The 21,856-nt window shown below is 39.0% G+C and overlaps 1 long non-coding RNA gene across 2 annotated transcripts in view; it reads right to left on the bottom strand.

Annotated features, from left to right (window-relative positions):
- LOC117266637 (uncharacterized) overlaps positions 1-21,856 on the bottom strand; it is a 57,003-nt gene that overhangs the window by 22,218 nt on the left and 12,929 nt on the right. For both annotated transcript variants that reach the window (XR_004502510.2, XR_013493402.1), the window contains exons 2-3: positions 10,844-10,947; positions 4,102-4,151 (exon numbers count right to left, since the gene is read on the bottom strand). This is a non-coding gene — a long non-coding RNA (uncharacterized LOC117266637). The remainder of the gene's footprint in view (positions 1-4,101; positions 4,152-10,843; positions 10,948-21,856) is intronic.

Genomic DNA, 21,856 nt, shown 5'->3' on the forward strand with positions numbered 1-21,856 from the left:
AGAGAGTGTGCGCTTGCACTTGTGTGTGATAATGGGCTGTGTCCATCAGCACACAGAGCACGAGCCCTCTGTATCAGGCAGAAGACACACTTAATGCCTGTCACAGGGTCAGATCAAGTGTGTACAAAGGAGAATTGAATCCTTTGAAAAACAGAATCCAACCAAGGACAGTTTTCCCATTTGCCAAGGAGTAAGAAAGAGAGAGGTGTATAGAAAGAGGGGAGAGGGGGAAAATGGGAGAGAGAAATGGTGTAGGTGCCTGCAAGAGAGAAATGTGTTGATCTTTTGAGATGAAAAGCCCTACTTTCACAGGCTGCAAAATGGAATGGTGGGCTTCAGGGCCAAGGCTATAAGAAGAGGAGTTTCTTTCCCCTCCAGGTCCTTTTGTTATCCTCTCATCAGTCCATCTCACAGGAGGTGGAGGTACGAGGCGAGGGCGTGGGAGGTGGTGCCTATGACAACTCTGCCCCACCAGCAAGAAATGGACTCCCTCCCCAGCACCTCAGGGGGGTAGATACGCAAGCTACCTTACGCTGGTGATGAACATAGGAGCAGAGGAAGAGGTGAGATTGAAGTTTGGAGCCAGAGGAGAGTGTTAATGAGGGGACGGCACAAGTAGAAAAGGTTCCACTGGGCTCTTTTTTAGAAGGTGGCCCCTCTTGCATTATATTCTTGACTCCCCTCCAGGAGGGCCTAATGACGCTCTCCAAGGATGGCGGTCTTGCTGAGGAGGAGGGGGTTGTTGGGAGGGGGGTGAGGTGACATACCAGGAAGAAGCGCCCTGAACGCCTCAGAGGGGGTAGCCAAGAAAAGGGAGAGAGAATGGTGTCCCCACTAGAGATACAAGTGAGAAGGAGCTCTTTTTCTCAAGACTCTTCATGTGCCCATCTTCCTCTCACTTCAATCTCTCTCTTCTTCTGCGGCTCACCTCTCCAACCTACACCCATCCTCCCCTTTCTTGCTGCTCTGTCCTCTGGAGCAGGTTGGTAATTGTCACACACAGCAGCACTATTTTCCATTAACCTAAGTATGTACAAGGAGCTAATACCTAACTGAGCTAAACGTGGGTTTAGTTGTGATTTCAAGCTCCATCACAGTCAGAAATGGGGACCCTTTGGAGGCGCTGTGAATAGGGACGCACAGATTAGGAAAGTCTGGGCCAATACAGATATTGATGTTTAAAATAATAAAGTGGCCGATACTGATGTTTTTTTGTAGTTATTTATTTATTTTTTTTATATTCTAAAGGGGTCGTTCAGACGTATAGATGCTACACCATCACAGCTCATCTCTGAAGGCTGTAGTTTGTTTACATGTGTCCATCACTCAGGGCTACATCACATGTTTGGCTGCTCTGACTGCCTGTTAATGACGCTTTGGAAATCTAAATTGAACTGAGAGGTTCCGGATAAATTAACATGTGCGATGTAAGGCTACCGAAGCAACCTAATAGGTAGAGATCTTTACACAAAACATAGTTATGGACTTACCTATAGCTACTGTAACCCCCAAACTCCCGAACAAGCCACTATAACGTATGCACTAAATTTAATGCCAATAAAATATTTAAACACCAATTTTTTTTTGGAAATGTATGCCTTTCATGACAATGATATAATTTGTCTTCATCCACCACTCACGAAACGTGAATATAGTGCTTTAACGCATCATAATGTAACACAATCAGGCCCTCCAGAACACCTGCAGCCTTGCTTCCAATATTTCCCAGTGGCCACTTGCGGTATTGCAGCAGAAAGAAATCCCCTGCAGCCCAAAAAGCATTTTCCTCTTGACCTCCATCATAAAAAAGATGTCTGTAAAACTGTTGACAGGAAACCTCAAACTGCAAACAAGGTCAATTACGACTCTTTTTATCCTGAACTTTTGATCCATACAGGCTTTATATTTGTAAAACTTTCCTCAAACCGAGAAAAGCATTTCAAAAATCTGTGACGTCATCACAATTTTAAAAAACACTACTGTGCATATTCAGTTTGTCAGATACTGTGGCAGTAGGCCAAGAAGCTTGACATTTTTTTGGCATGTGCTAGGTGAGCAACTCAAATGGAACGAACAGGCGCCATCTTGGGCCTAAGTATTATTATAAGTCTATGAACTCAAGACAACCTCCATCAGCAGTTTCTTCCAGCCACCAGCTGCTAACAGCTAACGTTAACTAACTCTCCTCCTGCAGAAATCAACAGAGAGTTGTTGCTCACAACGTAACATTATCAGGGAAACAATAGGGTGCTTCTCCTGATGCGTCCACAGTGAGTTTACAGCATCTTTTTGTTCTGATGGCGTCCCGGAAAAGATCTCTGTTTGTTCTGAACATGCTTTCTATTGTCCCTAGACGCCATTAGCCTCGAGCCCTGCTCTTTAGCCTGCTAACTTATTTGCCGATAGGCCAATGGCAGTCAACAAGGCAAATATCTGCCAATACCAATATGTGGCCGATAAATCGGTGCACCCCTAACCGAAGCGCATAAAAAAAATTTCAGGGAATTTCCCATCCGTCCAATTTTTTTTTTAGCCAAAACAAAATCATAATTCACACCCATCTACCCCCAACCCCTTCTATTCCCCAAGAATGTCAGAGTATCCATAAACAAAATCAGAGGGTACAGTAAGGTCTCTAATCAAGGCAATCAGAGCTGTTTTCAGAGGTGTACAGCACAGCAGCAGCGCTGGTCTCATCTTTGTCTGCGCTTTAATTACTTGCTTTTGCATTTTGATGGAGGGGGGTGACGGGGGTGATTGTGCCTTATCACCTATCTCCAAGGATAAAAGACTACCCAATTACTTTGTTTGGATGCTAATGATTGCATTTCATTAGTAGCCGCTCTTAGCCCTCCTCACCCAGTAAATGAATGAATATGCCGTAATTTCAATTATTGGAATTATGAAAATTGCTTTTAAAAAGACGGCACGGGTATCATCAGCTTTCCACTGTGACATAATGCCATTTTAATTTCTATAATAGTTTTAATTGTCAGTGGCCCCGCTGTGCATTAATCATTTAATTGTATTGTCTTTTTCCCCCTGCAAACACCTACACCCCCTGAACACCCACACGCTTTTCCCGCCCCAGCTTTGAAAATACAAATCACAATCAGCACTATCATCTTGAGAGTGATGAGAGACGACGAAAACAAAAACCAAGTTAGAGATGTGATTCAAAGTTCTGAGATGGTGGTAGATTTAGTTTTTCTTTGTTAAAGTTTTTTGTTGCAGAGAGAAAATAACAATTATCTGACATTCTGGTCAGATTTTTAGCCCAAAACAGCTCATTGAAGCAGGTGAAAAATGAAATGATTTTGTAAAGACAGCATTACACCAGTGCTAGCATCCCTGCACTAGCTACCTGTCAAATACAGGATTGATTTTAAGGTTCTTTTATTTGTTTTTAAAGCCACACATGGGCTGGGACCGCAGTATATTGCTGAACTTCTCTGGCCCTACTCCAACTCCTGACCTCTTAGAGCCTCAGAGCATTGTCTTTTAACTGTCCCATGATCGAGGCTGGTGGGTAAGGGAGATTGTGTCTTTGCGGCAGCTGCTCCAAAGGTTTGGAAAAGCCTTCCGCTCTCAATCAAACACCCCCCCCCCCCCCCCCCACCATTAACACTTTTAAGACAAAGCTTAAAACGTACATGTTTTCAATGGCCTTTTGTTGTTTGTAGTGGTTTTAATATTTAGTATTTAATAATCTTTTTTTGTGTATGTAATTCTTGTTCATTTGTTTTATATTTGTTTACATTTTATATTGCTATATATTTGTGTGTCATTCTTTTATCTTGTACAGCACTTTCAACTGTGGCTGTTTTTAAATGTGCTATACAATTAAACTTGATTTGATTTGATATAACGCAGGCTTCCTATCTCAAAGTCACGTTAAATACATGTAGAACTGTATCAGTACACTTAGCTATTACGCTTTCGAATATTTATTCATTCTCTGGGACAAGAAAGGGAAATATTTTGTTGCATTAAAGAGAGATCTGTGCCATTGTTTGCTGAGACGGCATAATTCAAAAACCCTGACGCCAGCTTGCATTGATTTCACAGAAAGGGTCAAAAGGTCAAGGACATCACACATACCTCCTTTGAGAAGAGCAGCGCCTTTGTGGCCACAGTGACCTCCCGTAATCCTGCAAAAAAAAAAGAAAAAAAAAAAAAAGAAAAAGAAATCACTGACTATAGTATTCACATTCAGGGAAAATATAAATACAGCTTATATTTGCTTTTATGTTCATGATAATAATTATCACTATATTCTTATTTTGCATCAGACGTAAAGACATTGTTGGGTTGACTATTGGTGCTTTCACAAAATATTTATGCCATGAGATTTGTGATAAATAATCACCAGTAATGTGGATATAATGACGAAGTGGGTAGAGGCAAATAACAGAATAGCGAGAACAGTAGCTTTGCTGTAAAGCAGCCATTAAAACCCGGAAAAGACCACACTTACAATATTAAGATATCCAAAATTCTAGTCTAGTTTCATATCATGGTATCAGTATAATATTGATATATTTCCAGCCCTAACTTCACAGAAAGGAAAGCTATATCAAATAAAAACTGCAACTTGAAAATGTGAAATAGAAGGATGACTATAAAAAGGAACAAATAAATGGATTCAATCAATGATAAACTGAAAGCAAATTTTTTAAAATCCAAATGTTCTGTTCCCTATTTAATCCCCCAGCTGTGTTTGTGTACAGATGCTTCTAAATTCACGTTTTGCAGCACTCTGCAGCAACCACATATGTTTAAAGGCAAAAAGACAAACGGTAAAAGCAGAGACAATTATCATGTTTAAGCACAAAAGGCCAGAAGTGCAGCACTGCACTGAAACAAAGATGTAAAATCAAATACTCAACATGTCAATTTATTCACTGCTTTATATGTGTGGAGCTGGGAGCCGTGCAGCAGCAGCAGCACCATGAGAGGGAAAAAGTCTGACTGACAGCCTTGAGAAGCCCTCCACTGTCTCCTCCATCGCTCCTCGAGAGGGAGGAGGTCAAGTGTACCCCCTCAAACAAACACACTCGGATGCCCATGCAGAACACCTTGCCAAGCCTTTTAGCCACAGCTATTTTTCTTAAACTCGTGTCATCAAGAGCAGCGGAGGCATCGCTCAGGTTTGAACTTCTTCTATAGGATCAGGTGTGCTCCCCCATGAATACATTTAAGGCCTTAACCTCCAAATGTTTTCTTTGTGGTGTGCTTTGAAAAGAGGGAAAGCATTCTGCAAGGATACCACTGACGTTTTTATGCCACCAAATTAGTTGGAATCCGGCAGTGTGGAAAAAAAAAGGGCACTTCAGACCTTCTAACATCAAACACTCTGAAAGCACAACAGGAGCTTTTCTCACAGAAATATGAGCACAGGAGGTAACAGTGCATGGAAACCAGAAACATCTAACAGGTGCCAGAAAAACCTTGGAACCTATTGACCATCGGTCTGATGACGTCGGCTAATATTTCAGACTGATCCAGTGTAAACAAGGGATATCCAGGTCAACACTTCCTCTTCCATGTGCCAGTCATTTCAGCTAATCTCTATAAACATGTATCTGTGTGTGAATGCTGGAGACTGTCCTCCAAAATACGACCACATATTTACGTGTTTGTACTGTACAAGCAAAAATTACTTTCTTTGTCAGGAGGTCACCTACAGGGGCCGTAGTAATTATTACAGGAGCAAAGGAGGAAGACGATGGAGTATAAAAAGCGAGAAAGTCAGCTTAGAGTGGAAGGGAGGGGGGTGGACGGGTCAAACAACCACAGGACTTTTATCCAAGGGAATGTTGTTCATGTCATGTGAAACCAAAAGGTAAACATAGAGTTATTTTGACAATGAAACGTAGTATGTCAACATATGTCACATGAGTGATTTATGGACGCTGTGTGTGCGTTGTCCCATGGATTTCAATGCACTCTATTTCCTTGTACCGTTTCAGTCTGTCTTTTTATATGTCTCTTTGTAATATTTTAATTTTTCTCTTCTTATTTCTTCTTTTGCCTGCCTCAGGGACTGCAGATGGAAACTAGCTAAAAAGCTATAATCTGGTGCAGTGCATCTTTACTCTGTTGAGTCCAATGTTCTCTGTACATGGTCCCTGATAAAAAAAAAATAAATGAATTAAAAATTTTTTTTAAAAAATGTAATGTTACCTTATGGTCCTTATCCACTAAAATTAGTATGTGTACGCGGATTTTTTAAACACTGGTAAACCTGCTAAATAGGCTATAGACCTCTTTTCAGTAGACAGTAGACCAGAGCTGTGTACACGGCTCTGTCGTTCTCTGTGTGGGTTTTTTGTTTTTTTTTGGATGTGTCACAGACAGGCCTGAAAACGTGTAGTAGACAGTAGAAAGCAGCATGGAGGCCAGTGAAAATGTTACAATGGTTTCTTCTTTTTATATATATCTCTTATTCATTCAGTCTGTCTTTCAAACTTAGTGCCTGCTCATTTGGAAAGATGGAACGAAATTCGCACTTTCACCCAGGCGTTTCCATCAGAGCCGAGGCTGATAAATACTCTTGACTACTGCAGAGTCATCTGACCCAGGTGTGATTAGCAATTGTTTCTCATTCCATTAAAAAGCCAGATGTTAGCAGGTTTTTGTGCAGTGGAAAGGGGGTTTTAGCGACAAACAAAGTTATCCTGGGCCAAACCATGATATTTTTTCTAAACGTAACCACGTAATTTTGGTGCAACTGCAACATGGGCAGATTATGAGACAGTGGGCCCCTGGGCACAGATATGCAAAAGGCTCCACCACCTCTCCTACACAGGAGGACAGAATACACTCGTACAAGCATCTCTTTATAGTTATTATAAGTCTTTTTGTGGTTTTGTGTCTATTTGTAGTCGTTGTGTCTATTTGCAGTTCCTTTGCATCGCTTTGTAGTCATTATAACTCTATTCCTGGTTGGTACATGTTAATTTGAGTGACATTTTGCAGGTGAACAACAGGGCAGATGCCCCATCTGAGACTTTGGGCCCCTGGGCCTGTGCCCGCTAGGCCGGTTCAGTAATCCAACCAGGAACTGCAATCATTCCATAACATTACTGACATGCTTAAAAGTGCAACCATAAACTGTCGTACAAGCTCTTCTGTCATTCACTGGTCGGTTTGCTAATTTAGGAAACACTCATATTCAGAGGTATGACCATACAAATTATGTTGCTGTATCAGTTGGAGGACTTGTTGGAGCGCACACACATTTAAACAAGCTAATATAAAGCAAAATTGTCCAACAGAAGCTGACGGGTTCGGAGCATTTTGGCCAACATGTTACAGCTCTCAACAAAGAATGTTTACCTGCCGCTCAAACAATATTGGTCAATACGGTCGGACTACAAACAGAAACCAGAACGCTACAGATACCACATTTTTGTCCTGTTGCCTCCAGATTCTGTAAATATATGCAGATATCTGTTTAGAGAAATTAGTGCCAGACATGCAGAGCGTACACTCAGTGGCGGTCCATCTTTACAAAGCTCACAATGTTCAGGATTTAAGTGACATTATTATAAATGTGTTAGATTCAATTATATGTTCAATACAGAGGTGAGAGTTAAAGGTGGTGTACTGCACTGCTGCAGGTGACGTTTGCTGTAATTTACATTCATTTACATGCAGAATGTTAAAAACACCTTTCAGACAGGTAAAACACCAGCACTAACTATGACCTCAACGTTAAAGCATACACTTCACTTAACACCTTTATGACAGGGTCAACAAAAGCTGAGCATTAGAGGCATCATTAAAGTAGACCTTAGAGCATTTGACTGCATAAGACTGCACAGATGGGTGCACTAAGTAAATTGGAGACAGTGTGTGTCAACAGATTACTGAAGACAGAAAGAAAAACTGGCCATTACTGTCTCTCTGTTTTACTTTATACATTTGGAACGCTGCAATGTTTTCTTGTCTCGGCAAAGTCTCCCTTAAAAAGAAATTTTAATCTGACGGAACTTCTTGGTTGAAACATGGGTAATTAAAAAATATAAGAAAAGAAATATGAATGCAATCTGAATGAGTTACTGGTGACCGTTGGGTCGTGTAGAAACATGTAGACATAGTTTTATTCAAACAGCTCCACACTTCTATGAGAATCAGTCTGTAATCATGAACCGATGACCTGTTAGGTGTTCGTTTGTTTTGCAGCCTTTTTACAAACTCCTACCCACTTTAAAATTAAGTCAGTGCAGTAGTTCATGACCAAGCTATATAAAAATGCTGACAAATTATTTTAAAAAAGATCTGCAGCTTCATTCAGATCCACACCGAACTCTACATACAGATTCTTTAGTCTGTGGTTTTACTATGTTCCTTCAGATTTTGTGCTAACTAACAAAAACCAACCGATGAATGTGGAGGTCATGATTAATCTGCACACCCTGTGAAAGCAGAACCTGCTGAACGGCAATTTAAAACCATTTATTAAAAATCCCATTTCACTAATAACAAAACGCGGAATCAGGAATCACTAGTTTGCTCACAAAAGAGGGTCCTCGTGTAAAAGAGTAAAACTGAAGTTCATCATTAGCATATAGGCTAAAAGTCCCACAAGTACTGACAGTGTTTCTTGTTGTCTGTCCAAAATTAACAGCTATTAAAGCTGTGGAGGAATCATCCCCAACATTCAGCGCTGAGGCCTTTTTTTTGTGTGTTACCAGGACCAGGCGCTGTCACTCAACAGTGACGAAAGGAGGCAGAGAAAGAAAGAAAAGCAAATGTGTGTGTGTGACAGAGACAGAATGAGGGGAGGACATAAAAACGAGTGCGAGTGGAAGACAGGGAAGTACACTTGATTGAGGAGAGGATTTAAAAAAGACTTGACCTTGGTAAGTTCGAATTATATGACTCTGTGGAAGGGCCGCGTGGTCCTCATCGGAGGCTTTCTTTTCATCCAACAATAATTTTTCTTTTTCCCTAACAGAAAAAAAACCATTTTGGCAACTTGTTAACACTGTCTTCAGGGCAGAGGGTCAAGAGGTCTCTTAACATACAGTGAACAAAGATGGAGATACTGTGTGTTTTTTTTTATGACTGTCTAAAGAACAAGACCTCGCTGACAGGCTTTTTATATTGCATCAATGGCAGCCTGATGAATGCCTGGCCTGTGACCAGCTCCTACACAATTGTGCCATCTTCTGGAATAAATGGGGAAAATCTATCAAGGACGGGGAGGAATTCAACAGGAATTCAGTTTGAGGATAACTTTGAGCACAGATAAGCAAGAAAAAGAAAAAGAAAAGAGTCTGGGTTTCCTAGGCTGAATAGATGCTATTATGGGGTGCTTCTTTTTCAGTTTATTTCAACTTTAAATTCCCTTTGTTCTTCAGACATCTTTCAAAATATCACATGAAATTCAACGTTCATTTAAAAAGTTGCAGGTCTACAACTTACTAATTTGCTCTGAAGCTTTCTGGGTTGAACCGTTTCACTCTGTATCAGTGTAACACTTATATCCATTGGTGAATTTAAGGGCATCATAAAGAATGTGGTGACAGAGACATGTGCTTGTTTTAACATGGATTTTTGTATTAAATGTTGTATTTGTTGCATTTTAAATGTGTCCTGATTGGCTGCTACCTCAGCCAGGTCTCTCTTGTAAAGAGATTTTCCATCTCAATGGGACTTCCTGGTTAAATAAAGGTTAAATAAATAAAATCAAATGTCATACTCAACTTCATTTATATACAGACATGTAGCCCAAATTGCTTCATATAGCAAAATTAAAACATGGACAAAAGAATAAAGAATAAAATAACAAAGTTTTGCAAGACTAGAAAATATTAAAAAATCAATAAATCAAAGTTTACAGAATAAGCCTTGTTGAAGCTAAGTGAATTTATCTTTTATGATAAAAGAAATTAAATTGTATGAACTCAATGTCACTTTTTTCCCATGGCACTGAATATTGATATTTTGGTATTGGGGTATTGTATCAAAGTAGTGCCACCATAATTGTAATTGGTACACCTCTAACTAAATGATTCACCTAGCGAGTGTGTTAGTCAGTGCACTACAGCTGCGACAATTAGTCAATTAATCAATAAGTGGATCAACAATAAACTGAACAAAAAAAAAAATCTTGACGATAGAATAATCGTTTTAGTAATGCATTAGGCAAAATCAACATTTACCGGTTTAATGATAAATAAAAGTGAGATTTTTTTCTGTATCATACATGATGATAAACTGAGCTGGATTTCAAGAGTTAGATAAAGTAAAGCATTTGAGGACATCATCGTGGGCTCATGGAGATGACGCAGAGCGTGTTTCACAGTTTTCCGTATTCCTCACCTACTACGCCATAAATAAAAGTTTCCCCTCAGTAACCTCTTAATTACCTTCATCTTAACATGCTTTGCTCAGTGTGGGCCATATAAGGTGGTCGTACCACAGGAGTAATTATTCTCCTTTAATAACACTTAAGTATGGTCTATTCTTACGAAACACAACTACAAGTGTTAACAGCGTCTAAGTAACTCCAAATTAATAACTCAGAATATGTTCCCCACTCAGTGAGGTCTTACTAATAACTACCTCACCAGCAGGTCGACACTTATGAACCCACACAGGTTCCACATACTGAGTAAAGCACTCACTATCAGCCACAGATTAATCAATGTATGTGAAACACTGCAAGCTTGATGAGCAGGGACAGCTGAATGTGGCAGTTTTATGCAACGTACATGTTAGTAAGTGAGTAAGTAAAGCTTATTTAAGATAATACCTTTCACAGAGCGAGGCCACAAAATGCTTACCTGAAATAAAATTGTTAAAATAAGACCATAAAAACAGATATTACCTCTAGTTCAACTGTTAGAGTGTGTATCTCAATCCAACCCGCGGTCCTTCGCTGTTTCATTCCCCTTCTCTCTCTGCTCCCTGCCCTGTCATTCCAAAGCTGCCCTATAACAAAAGGTGAAAAGCCAAACAGTTATTAGTTTAACAATTTTCTATGCAGTGTATGATGCTGCTGAATTAACAGTCAGAGAGACTGGCTCAGATGAGATGTGCATTGGTTCATCATATAGTCTCTAGAAGTGTATGATTCAACTTTTTCCCACAGTCTAGTGTTAAAAAGTAAAAATAAATATCAAAATAAATCTCTATCTTCATAGAATCACAATACCTAAAAATTGCACAACATATCCAGCCAGCACCCAGGTATTGTGACAGTATTGAATCAGGAGATAAGCATATCGTCCTAGAACCACCTATCAATAAGCAGTAATCAAGAGGTTATTGAGGGAAAATTCTTAGCTAATAAAGCTGCTGAATATAGTCATGCAGAAGAAAGCATCAGTGAGTGCTCTCTAGTGACTAATTAAGAGCCAATACTATGACATGCACACTAATAAGCTATGAGTTAATCTTGAATATGTGAACCTTAATGTAAACTGTTACCAATACAACAATAACATTTCTTATAAGCAATGAATAAATATTTACTAGGAATTCTCTTCTCCCTAATAACAAGGGACAAATCAACATATTAAAAAAGCCTTTCAGGAAATTTTTAGCAAATTATTTGGATATCATTGACCCACAGAATAAAGAGTTGTCAAGTACAGTCCTGGTGAGTTCAGAATCACCACACAGAGGTTGATACAGTCTGTTATACAGTGTGTGAGACTATCGATGTCAAGAGGTGCAAGAACCAGTAGAGAGATGAACACTATCTCAATGACTTGATGTCCACAGTTCACAGATAAGCTAAAAACAGAAATTGCATGCGAGGTGCTAAAAAAAGACTAATTAAAAAAACAAGAGAAGATACGCTCAACATTGAGCAGGAGCTGCTGTAGCAAGCTGCCACATGATTAATGCTATCTATACATACACAAACAACAAAACAAATTATAGCTGCTGCGCAGTGATGGGTCGGGTCCGGGCATTTTTAGGCAATTCTGAGCAACGAGGAATTTTTAGGAATTTAGCAACACAATCTGCCTTTTGCATCAGCTGAGGCTTGAACTCACAACCTCTGAGAGTAAGAATCAATTTCTATCTCACTGAGCTAATTAGTCAGTGACAATTCATGTGTAGCTTCACAAACTGACTAAGCCAGACGTGCAGGTTTAGCAGCCGTCCATGCATGGAAAAGCAGATTTCAAACCACTGTAAAAAATTCAGTTATCGAAACAAAAATCTGAAAATACACATATTGCATCTAGACAGCATGGAGATGTTGGTTATTTATTTGTAACAATGATTGATTTGCTCCATAAGTGAAAAACTGATGTTTAAAATTGCCATTTTTACATTGACTCCAATTGTTCACATTAGAGCAAAATCTGTCAAAAATTCAGTTTGAGATAAAATTCTGAAATTTGCCACACATCATCTACCATGACTCTAGAATTTTGTCATTTTTTTTCATGAACATTGAAGATTTATTTTTGCATGTATATGTTTACAGTACCGTTTACAGTCAAACATTTTGATGCACTGTAGGCTCAATTTTTGATAAATCAAAAATTGGAGAAACAGTTTGTGTAGGACAGTCTGAAGATGCTCTGTAGCAAGTTTGGTGTCAATTGAGCAAAAATTGTGGGAGGAGATAGGTTTAAGAAGTTTTACAGTTTTTGAAAAAAACAGTGATGAACTTCATAATTTTTAATAGGTTTAAATGTACAAAAGTTTCTTCAGTATTGGGGCTACAGTTTGATGAAAGTTGTGAAGTTGTAGCACGTATGGTTGATTTGTTATGAATTTTCAAAGTTTTGAACTTTAGACGCTTGCTGTAGCGCCACCATCAGAACTATTGGCTTGAGTTTACAGCTGAGGATATCTGGCATGAGACTGGACCTTTGTGCAAAGTTTGGTGAGTTTTCACCCATGGGAAGTAGGATTTCCTCGGAAGAAGAAAGAAGGAAGAAGAAGAAGAATAACTAGGAATACAATAGTGTCCTGGCAGCTTAGCTGCCCAGACCCTAACTAGAAGTCTGAGGACTATCTTTTAGAGTTTGTTACGCTTCTCGGCTATACATCGATAAAGAAAATATGCTGCCAAGTAAAATGATTTAGAAACTTTGGACCTTTAAGCACACCCAGAACCCCAAATCACTCCGATGACATGTTCAGGTAAAATAGGACAACTGAAAGGTAAAATGAGACAGCCATGTTTGTTCTTTAAGTGGTTAAATGCATTTTTAGCAGTTCAGTCATTAATTCATTAAATCATTATTATAACCTAACTATTATTAAAAAAGGATTGTCCAACTTGTCTGCATGCTCTTCCTGTTCTTTTCCTGCCTGTGTCATTGGTGCCACAGTGTCTACAATAGTCGTGTGTGTGTGTGTGTGTGTGTGTGTGTGTGTGTGTGTGCGTGCGTGTGAGTCACTGAAGGCTAATTCTGGATTGTTGTGGCTGTCATGGACTCTCAGACTCTCTCTGCATCATCACTAGTATTTTGTAAGTGACAGAAATACTTCAAACTTCTGTAATATGACAGGGTGTCACACAACAGCATAAGTCGTGATTTTATAGCACCTGCTCGTCTGGTTCAGCGACAAAGGTCACGGGGAGGAAGAAACACCAATCCCTGCAGACACTGTATGAGCAGTCTGTTCTCAGACAAGCACAGAGAATACTGTCTGACTCTTCCCACATTCTTCACGCAGAGTAAGAGCTTTTACCTTCAGCGCAGAAGATACAAGATACCCGAATTTAAACTGAACCATTCAAAAAACTCACTTGTGCCAACCTCAAGTATGATTTTAAATGATGTCGCTTGATGCTTCAGGGTTGTGTTGTGTTTTGCTTATGGTGCTCTGTTGTGTGCTGATGTTACATGCAATACATGTGTGGCTGATGTGCAGGACTGTTATGTGTAGTATGTGTTTTTATGGTGTATGCTTTTTATTTCTTTTGGACAGCAATACTTGGGCAGCTCCGGGGTCCAAGACAAATTTCCCTACAGGGACAATAAAGTATATCGTATCGTAAAAACCTGCTGGTTTCACCTCAGAAAAATGTCCCATTTTATCTAAATATTTTGTCCCATTTTTTTTTTTGTATCAGTATTTACCAAACTGTGCAATACTTCATGTACACAGTAATGTGAATTCAGTTTATTATATTTTGCCTTTTTCAAACTATTAACTATAATAATTATTCTTCAGGTGCAGTATCTCTTCTTCCTATGTGCAATAATGGGAAATCACCCATTCAATCAGTTTATCACAATATTCTGATTTGATGCAATGATGCAACTAATAAAGGATTATCTTATCTTGTTATTGTAAAGAAGCAGCAGTAAAATTATCAGGGCCATGCCCGCTGTTGGTTTGGATGGATATATTTCTATTTGGGGTTTGTGGAGCTGTGAGAGAGGCTGGTGTGTGTGTGTGTGTGTGTGTGTGTGTGTGTGTGTGTACTCGTGAAAGCATGGGTGTATGGGTGTGTATTTGGGGTTGTGGGGGAGCCAGGGAACTGAAAGAGAAGATTGGGGAGTGATTCAATCGCTACACAAATGGATTTGGCTAATAGAAGGAGCCTCTGATCCTGACTGGTGCACAGCTGGAGCTCCCCTAATTGGAGAGGGTGAAGAGTGGAGAAGAGAGTGGAGAGAAAAGAGAAAGAGAGAATATGGCCCCCACAGAAAATGCACCTCTGCTGTCACACTATTGAGTCGACGAGGATCATGCCAAACGTTAATACCAGTGAAAAAGGACACACGTCGGGAACCAAAGTCATGTGGAGGCTCATCGTGGCTCAGTATTCATATTCCCGCCCTTTTTGTGATGGTTCTCAGTGTTTTAAATATCTAATGAAGGGTGCCGTGTGAGCAAAAAGTGGCCGGCTCTAAAACCCACTTCACATCAGCGAGCACCATTAGAGAGGAAACAGGGCCTGATAGGTGACAACAGGAGTCTTGTGAACGTTTAGCAGCACTGAGTACTCGCCACTCTGCGTCAGTGAATTGCAGTCATTGTTGAAAGAAATACAGCATATTTGTGATGCACTGTTGTTAATGACCTTCCTTGTTATTGGGATAGTTGGAGGTAACAAAATGTCAGATGAGTTCAGGCAAGAAATGAATTCACACTTAAATTCCTGAATAGATTACAAGAAGTGATCATTTCCCATCACTGTTGCCTTTGTGGCGGCGTGAACAGACCAGAGAGCGTTCAAAACATCCAACAAGAGAGCAAGGCTCATCGTTTTCACAGCTACTACACCGACTGTGCAGCAATAAAAGATTATAAGAGGCCATTATTCTTTATAAGCCTCCACAGAAAACAGGAGAAGAACTAAACAGATTCCACAGCTCAGCAAAAATAAATGTTCATTACATCATTCCTATAAACAAAAGCATGTGCTAATTCATAATACACAAAATGATTTGCTTTCATTCACACAAAAATCCAAATTGTCATGTGAGTAAACACAAGTTTACCATTCTGTTTAAATGTTAATGTTAAAAGTCTGTGGTTTAAATTCATTTGGTACGTGCATGTGACAAACTTTTGTTTATAATGATGAGCAAAGCTAGACCTCAGAGCTGCAACGATTAGTCAAATAATCAATTAGACAATTGATGGAAAATTAATCACCAATTATTCTGATTATCAATTTATCACTTTAGTCATTTTTTAAGCAAAAATGTCAAATATTTGCAGCTTCCAGCTTCTTAAATGTGAGGATTTGCTGCCTTTATTGGTCATTTTATGAAAATAAATGAGAAATCTTTGGGTTTGTGACTGTTAGTTGGATAGGAGAAGCACACTGAAGACTATAGGAAATTGTTATGAGCATTTTCTTTTCTTTTTTTAAAGATTTTTCAGGGCTTTTTGCCTGTAATGGACAGGAAAATATGAAATATGGAGGGAGAGAGAGAGAGAGAGAGAGAGAGAGAGAGAGAGAGAGGGAGAGGGGGGGGGACGACATGCAGCAAAGGGTTGCAAGCCAGAGTCGAACTCGCGAGGCATCACCTCTATACATGGGACGTCGGCACTATCCACTACACTACCGACGCCCCAGGAAATTGTTATGAGCATTTTCCACAATTTTTTGGACATTTAATTGACTAAATGATTAATCAATGAACTGCAAAAATAACAGGAAAATGTGTCTATATGGAAATAATCATTGTGCAGCCCTGCTGGACCTGTATGGAGGTATACTAAGGTCAAGCCGTGCAACATGACTCGGGACGTGCAATCAACTTAAAACTAAAAAGGAAAATATATATGTATATATGAAGCTCATAAACTTGGTCACTACTTTGTTTTTAACTGTAGAAATAAACTCCTGAACAGCCACATTATGTATATTCATCATCTATCCCACAATATTAACAAAAATATGACTAGGAATTAAAGATAAAGTTGTGAAAACAGGGTCATTTGGACAACAAGCTTTGGGAATAACTGTTTGGTGTACGCTGATTTTTCTTTCTTTTTTCATTTTCTGAAATAACAAATACTGTTGTTAACTTTTCCATGACCTTCAAGGACCAATAATAACTTATTACTTTATTACATTACTTTTTCTTGCCCTACTTGCCCGGTGTCTTTCAAACATAGCAGATTCAAACTATATTCAAACATGATTACAGCTACTGTAGCTGGTATACCTGAAGGGAGAGATGGAGCGCAGGGGAGAAAATGAAGAAATGTACATGAGTAAACTAAACGTCACACAGACACACATTTGAGCCACGTTACGTCGACAGCTACATAAAATAAATTTGCCGATATGTTACATTGGTTGGAAGGTTGCCCACAGATGATTATCATTTCACAAAACAAAATTCCATGGCTTTTCCAGGCCTGGAATAGTACCAATGTAAAATTCCATGACTTTTCCAGGTTTCCCATGACCATGAGAACCCCGTACATGACATTCACTTCCTGTACTTGAGATATGCTATCTTCTTATACATACTGCATCTATATATCTCACAGAGAAGTAACTGGAAGACTGTTGACACGTCGTCCCTTCAAAAATATCAATATTCGATGCCACAGTGAAAAATGGATTTTGATTGCATACATGTTAACATTTTTGTTAAAAGTTAAATATAACAGGCAACTTTTCTTCTCTTGGTGAGTAGAAGAGAGCAGCAGGATGACTGTAGTAAACATTAACAACAAGAGAGATCACAAAAGTACAGCTGGTATCGGCGATCAATACAGCAGAAAGTGAGTATCAAAACTGATTTGAATATTCATAATACATTTCTATTGATAAATCGATATTTTTGACAACACAACTTAAGCGATATTGGCAACTTATGACCCATATCTTGTTTATATTCTTTTGTAACCTGTCTGGAATTTGTAATATTATTACACTAGCACCTTTTGCAGTCTTTACTTGATATGGCAACTGCTGCACAACAATTTACCCTGGGATAAAGAATGTTTGAACTTGTCCACTCCAATGGACATAACTTTTCTATGATGTCTAGATCTATTGATTATGGTTTTCTGATTCCAGCCGAGTGCACAGACTTATTTGATGGGACATCTATAAACCAATCACAGTGCTCCACATCATCTAAAGTGGACTGCAGTGAAGCCACGCCCCCTTTTTCAACAAGTATGGCTGACTATGAGGCGAGGAGAAAGTGTAAGGTACATTTTCAATCTATTAATAATAGTTTTAAAGTACATAATTTGTGTTTAAACTGTGTTTAAAGTAAACATGAGATGTCATATTACTTACAAGTTAAAAATCATGTGAAAGATTTAAAGCTTTAAGATATTCGTAGATCTGACTCACCGTAAAATGAAATACTGTTTAAATAGGGGAAATACTGTTCTGATTTGATTTTCTAATGAAACAATGAGTTTAAAATGAATGAATTATTGATCATGTAAACAGAATATTCATCCCAGGAGGTTTTCAACAAACTGTTTTCTGGAGATACTTCAGAAATAAAGGATATTTTGAGTCATGATGATGAATACAAGACAATATATATACGCAATGTGTTGTAATGCATCACTCCATTCACTGATATGAGTTAACTATTCATGAAATAAATAATCTCATGTTTTTTGTTGAAAAAACTCTTACGACCAGTGGTGTGTGGAAGTTACGACAGGCTCTAGCATCAACATATATATATAAAACCCAACAATCATCAGTGCATATCTGACAAAACATCAAAGAAAGTAAGAAATTAATCATTTTATTGAATAATTTTTATAGCATAATTATATATTTTATACTCATATAGAAAAAGCATATACATTTGTTTTACCTTTTCGAGGTCATATATAACAAATGGCACTGTTTTTAAATCAATAATATTCTTTTTTTTTATCATTTATCTTTGAACACAGGTTTATTTCCAAGGTCGCAATCTGAATCACTGACATGGGCCTGCTCTCGCTACACTAGGGCCCTTCCACCCCAGGGGCCCTGGTGCAATCACACTGCCTGCACTGTCTAAATTTACAGCCCTGGTTATGACCATTTATCGTCCTTTTTCCCATTAGGTGATCCCTGCGTTAATAATCTTGGTCCATTGGAATGGACGGGAAAAACACAGAATGAAATATTCTTATAAATTTTTTTTGCTCAGTATTTATGGGTGCATTTAGAGTAGAAATCCACCATAACAATATTTTTGTGTGTGTTTAGAACATAATTCAGTTCTGGACAGGTCGTCTTTTCAAAGTTAGGTGTTGAGCATCAGGACCAAAATGTAAAGACTTATGTCTTTAAATGCAGATACAAAAAAAGAACAGGTGTTTGGAGCGCCTGAGAAAGCATGTGTGTGTGTGTGTGTGTGTGTGTGAAAGAGGAAAAAAAGGGGCAGACAGTGAGAGAGCTCTTGTGTGTATTCTAAAAGCAGGGGGTCTCTTCCAATCGCCCAAAGCACAATGAGCTGCTCAGCATGAACACACCAGGGGGGCTCTTAGCAAACCCATCAGCTCATAGGAAGAGGGCAGAGGAAAGACTTACATATAGGAAACAGCCTGTATAGGAGGAGCACACACACACGTAGACACACACATCCTCAACTCCTGTTTTTTTTCCCATCCAAACTGCATTAGCCTGGCATGTGGACAAACCTGGAAACGACCATGCAGAGAAGAAGAAATATTTGTACAGCACGTGTCAAAGCTGGACGACTTGGAGAAGACGACCTGCACACCCCACGCTGCCCGTTTGACAATCCACATCCTAACATCAACATATTAGTGTACAAACACAGACAAACTGTCAGATCTTGCGGGGACACTCACACACAGAGGCAGGCCCGCGGACCCTCCCACCGTGTTTCCATTGTGGCGGCCATTGTAACAGTTTTGTCTGAGCCATATGGGCTGGTTTAGGGATGTGGACCCCCGGCAGCTGAGGCTTTGTCCCCGTGTCACAGAGGTCGCTGGGATTGTGTTCCCAGCTAATTCCCTCTTTCAGGGACTGCAGATCAGAGTCTATAATGATCTGGGCGGCCTAGCACAGGGATTACTGCTGCTGCCTCTGACATCAACAGGCTGTGTGTGTGTGTGTGTGTGTGTTGGGAATGAGAAAGAGAGCCAGATAGAGAGAGATGACATCTTAAGATGAAACATTGTCGCTCCTCCTTAACAACAGGAATCAATTGATTCCCCCCACCCACCACACCGAAATAGATCCACCCCACCTCCCTTAACACACACAAACACACAAACAAACACACACACACACACACACACACACACACACACACACACACACACACACACACACACACACACACACACACACACACACACACACACTCTCTGAGTTTTCCACCTCATTTCCCTCAATCCAGCTTAGGCAAACATTATTAGCGGAGAAAGTGAAGGCAGTGAAGGGAGAGTAATAGCTTCTTCTGTCTTCGCTGACCTCCATTGTCATCATGTGGTTTACAAATTACAGAGTATTGTCTGGATATCACATCTCTAGTGTAGCCGCCTCTGTCCTACTGCAAGTAATTAATCCACCATTTAAATGTTAGGATCAGCTAAATAAAGCATCAAAAGTAAAAGTACTTATACAGAATTACCCTGTATGTGTTACAGTACTATATATTATGTTATTGATTTATTCATACTGTTGCATTAACTTAGCAAGAAACACCTTTATATGGTTGCAATTGAGCTAATTTAATCTTTTTTATATGAGAGCTGAAATGATTAGTTTATTAACCCTGTAAAACCTGGAGCGACATCACTTTTCTTGTGCTGCTTTCAGATCAGCCTTTTTCAGGTATTTATTTTTTTTTAAACCAAATTCTTCCAAAGACGTCATCTTTTTTAAAGATTATTTTTTATTGGCTTTTTTGCCTTTATTGACAGGACAGAGGGTGAAATGGGGAGATATACAAATGGTTATTTTGTGGGTGTAGTCATCTTTAAGCATCTTTCAAGTGCAAATGTCAAAGAATTCCTGGTTCCAGCTTCTCACTAGTGATGATTTTCTGTTTTTCTTTAATGGATATTAACCTGAAAATGTTGGGGTTTTGGACTGTGAGTAAGGTAAAGATAATTTTTAGTGAAAACTCTTCTTTATATCCTGTTGGATAGTTTTACAAACTGTAACAATCAGATCTTATAAGCCCATCATGTGTTTTATAATGCTTATTTTGCAAAGTAACAGGATAAGTAATAGCCCAAGCAGTATTGGATTTTTCAGTACTGTACATTGTTACTTCTCGGCTGCCATATACTCTGATACAGATACAGATATATCTGTATATCTGCAATAAGCTAATATCTGCTGATGTATTCATATATCGGCCTGACTCTAAAAGCGATTATAACTGTTGAGTACATTTAGTGAAGTAGAAAAGTAGCATAAAATGGAAGTAGGGATGCTAATGCAGATTTTTTTTTTGTGACCAACAGCCGACCCTCGTTAACCAATCAACTACCAATCAATACGTTGAGAATACACTCACCCTGTACACACACAGTGACAGGGCTAACTGTTAGTATCACACAGCTAACGTTACTTAACAGGTGTAAGTGTCGGTATGAGTTTGTTGGGACTGTTTAATAGCTCAGTGTCAAATGTTAGATGCTACTGCTGTGTTGGTTTGTGTTCACCGATCAAAAGTTGTGCTCAATTGATCAAAATTTGCATTGTCGGTTAATAAGTAAATGATCAATTATCAACAGGGATGCATGATATTGGATTTTTCGCCAATATCTGATATGCTGCTATGAACAACTCATTTGGCCAATAACCAATACTGATATGTCCACCTTCTCGCTACCTAATTTTAGTGATCATCAAGTCTCTTCTGTCGTGGAATTAACATCATATTATGCATGTATACCCTTATCATTATGGCCCACCTGCAGATGACATGAAATACAATAATTTTCAATGTGTGTAATATTCATTCATTGTGCAAAATATGAAACAGCACTTTGGCTGACTCTACCAGTTCATTTTAAAGCCGATATTGTTTGATACTGATGACGTGCGGATGTTATCGTGCATCCCTAATTATTAACTTCCCTAAATTGAAGTAAAGTATATTCAAGTAGAGTAAAAGTCTTTAAGAATAATAACAATATTTGAGCATATTGTGAAATGATACAAAACATGAAGAATGAATGAATGAATAAATAAAAGTCTCCTTCTCTGGACTTTATGGCTCAACACAAGCTGGAGCACTCACCGAGAGCACCAGAAAAAAAGTCTGTATTCAAATGAATGGCTTATTGCAACAAGAGCATATCGATTACTTCCAAGAAAAACTACAGTGCACAATTGAACTTGTATATTTGAACACTGTTGATATTAACAATGCTCGGCAGACATGCTTCCAGGAAACAGGACCTGAGTAATAACCAGATGTGTACGTGTTCTCAAGAC

This window comes from Epinephelus lanceolatus, chromosome 15 (genome assembly GCF_041903045.1).
Source record: "Epinephelus lanceolatus isolate andai-2023 chromosome 15, ASM4190304v1, whole genome shotgun sequence".
Lineage (NCBI taxonomy): Eukaryota > Metazoa > Chordata > Actinopteri > Perciformes > Serranidae > Epinephelus > Epinephelus lanceolatus.